Raw genomic sequence first — 3,356 nt, 5'->3', positions numbered from 1 at the left:
GAAAGAGCAAAAGTCATGCCTACATGACCCTCATGCATGCATGGACCTGAGAATGAAGTGGGGTTTGCTATCCCATAATTTCTGCACCATGTTTATTTTCGACAAACATACACATATACATGCATATATATATATGTCGATGTGCGGATGTGTATTTGTATGTTTGCAGATGTTATATGTTTTCATGTCGTCGCATGTGCAGTTATGGCCTGACTCGTTGAGGCCACGTGACGGCAGTCATGCCGGGTTCAAACTTGACATGTCAATGTGCTTTCTTTCTATATATCTGCGACGCGATTTATTGAATATTGGTGTTGATTCTGTCATTTATAATGAATTAATGTCCAATGTTTATGACTATGTATAAAATCTTGGTGTATCTACACCCATGATATTGTCGTACAATATTCGTAAATCGACCGAAATCTCAGTCTCTTAAAATATTTAATATCTATGAATTGATATCATTAATGGTGACAAATGGTATACTTCACAACCAAACGACGTACTAATATGCTCGTCACATGTAACAATCATGTGCCGTTACGACCGCGTATCGTGCTAAAATATCCCGTTAGATATGTTTACGTTTTATAATGAGTCGACGAATAAAATTTATTAAAATTTGTTCCTACGGTGTATATTTACATTATTTCGTTCGAACCCACCAACAAAGCACATGGAATTATTTTTTTACTTGTTTATTTTGGAAATATTATGTTTATATTAGCATCATAATCTTTGACCGGCATCTGAATAATGATGATTAGCTAATGATATTTCGTTCCTTATATATAATCGTCAAAATCCGTTGTACGTTAGCCTTTTTCTCTTGTTTTCAAATGTTCGGACATTACTTTTAAATCTTGCAAATTGGCAAATTATGTGCATGTCCATGATTGGCATGTCACGATCAAACATCTCTTCGCGAATTCTCAATGATGGGCCCTAATCATCGTGATATGTATATATATAGGGTTCATATATGTTGACCAAACTTTTAACCGCGATTTCATAACTATTTACATTAACCGATTATAAATGTTATAAAAAAATAAATAAGAATGGACTAGCCGATCAAATGCCATCCTAGTTTTGAAATCTCGAGATAAATTTTGAGTATGCGTTAGATTTAATTCATATATTTAAGTTGTCGATGTATCTAATTTAATGCTTAAATTGTATCCACTTTCCCAGTCGTTAATTAATTTAAATGATCATTACTGGTAGGTTCAAAAGGTCAAATTCCATTATCATTTTTTTCTCCTTATTGACATCATTCTCAAATCATATGGTTGTGAATCCGATTTTTAAGGCATTTTTGTCCCAAGCATATAATATTGGCTTTCTTTTTGTAACGATTATAAGCTACTTACAATCTAAGTAAATTTTAATTATTTTGTAACGATCATTTTCAATAAAGAAACATCATATATTTTACCAAAAAAAAAAAAGAAATACCATATATGGTTTTTTTTCTCCGGCTGCAAACCGGCTAATCCTTTGACCACCGCCTGTGACGTTTGACTTTTCTACTCGGTTTCTCCCTTGACTAGATGCTGGCCTTACTCTATAATATTAATAAATATGATAAAATTCATTATAGTTTCTGTGAAGTGGATATCGGATTCTCACAGTCCCTCCGACACTCGTACGTGCGATAAACGAAAGAGACATCGGAGTTTTTACGAGTTCGGTTACCGAGTTACCTCGGGCCTACGTCTCGGTCGGACGGTGCCGGCGAATCCACTAGAGGAAGAACGGAAAGAGTAACCGGCGGAACACCACAACCCGGGGTCTCGCCGTGACGTTCGTAGAGAACAGAATACACCCAAGAAACAAGAGAGTCGAGACAAACCTTACCGGAGTCACTCACCTTCAGCCTCGGCTCGCACCGCCGGAGCTCCACCGGCGAGATCGCCTCCGAGATCGCCTCCGATCTCTTCCTCTTTCGGTCTTCCCCATCGCCTCTTTCACCTCCTCGAGCCACGCGCTTCTTGCGTGTTGAAGAACTTGAAGCAATAGGGTTAAGATTAACCCTTATCGAAAACGCCACGTTTCGGTCAAAACCGAAACCTCCTTCTCTAGGAGAAGGTTTTCTTTCTTCCACTAAATGGGCCTTAAGGCCCAACAATCTCCACCTTCGTGGAGAAAGAGAACCGAAAATAAAAACAATAAAACACTAGTGGTTCGCCGTTTCCAGCACCGATCGACTTTCGTCGATCCTTCGACTTTCGTCGGAATTTAAAGCAGACTTACCTGACTTACCTGACTTACCTGTCGTACCGGAATTAGTCGCATGTCGCTGCCTTTGAACCTGATGAAGCTCCCGTCGATGACTCCTCGTGGCCTCGTCGCCTTATCCCGCCACCGAACAGCTCATCCAAACCTGAAACACTCGGTAAACGTGTTAGAACGTTCACCCCGATAAGACTCGAACCGAAATCCTATCCCGCGTTGCCCGACCGACAAACGCTACCCTCGGTTGTATGACTCCCTAGACCGTCTAACCAATCATCCTAGTAAAGTCCAAGACTATACCCGCTAGCTAACCCGAGGATTATACCCGACGTCTACCCGTCTCCTAAGTCTATCCCGACTTCCCCGAGACTACCCTGAGTCATACTACCGAAACCTGCTAGATACCTAGCCCGGATCCCCGTGAAGTCTACACTACCTATAGGTATACGACTTCTACCCTCGGACCCTCTCCTGCCAACTAGAATTGTCTTACGGTTTTGTCCCGTGAAGACGCTCCTAGTCATCTACGATGCTCCACCGAGAATAAGAGACACGTGAGTGCACGTGCTCCACCTCGAGGGAGTGTCCTAGCGCCAATCTACACCGACTCTACCCGGTGATAACCCGACATCTCCCTGCTCACACCATCTCCTGAGCATCCTACCCGAGGAAACTCCACCTAAATGTGGAGACCTCACCTCCTGACCTACCACCGAGAACCGAAGCAGCTTCGGTTTACTCCTCCGAGGTCATATGTCCTTCTACCTCGGACTCTCCCTACCTCGTCATCCGGGACCTACAACACCTTCTTGTAGTGTCCCTACCTACCCGCGGAACAACTCACTCCACCTGGTCCTTGGCCTACTCCTGCAACCCGATTTCTCGGGTTTTGCCCGAGACCCCTAGTCCTTCCACCATACCCCTTTCGGGGTATACCGAGCTAGACAATCTAACTCCATCATCCTACGATGATAAAACCTGAGTCTAAAGCCGACTCAACCCGGAAGTGACTTACCCGACCCTAGAAGTGATGTAACATGACACGAGGGATGAGACCGAACCCTAGAGGACTTAACCCTAGGTATATTTCTACCTAGCCGTGCTTAAACACGCTC

This window comes from Tarenaya hassleriana, unplaced genomic scaffold (genome assembly GCF_000463585.1).
Source record: "Tarenaya hassleriana unplaced genomic scaffold, ASM46358v1 Cleome10, whole genome shotgun sequence".
NCBI lineage: Eukaryota > Viridiplantae > Streptophyta > Magnoliopsida > Brassicales > Cleomaceae > Tarenaya > Tarenaya hassleriana.
This window is presented reverse-complemented; position numbering follows the sequence as displayed.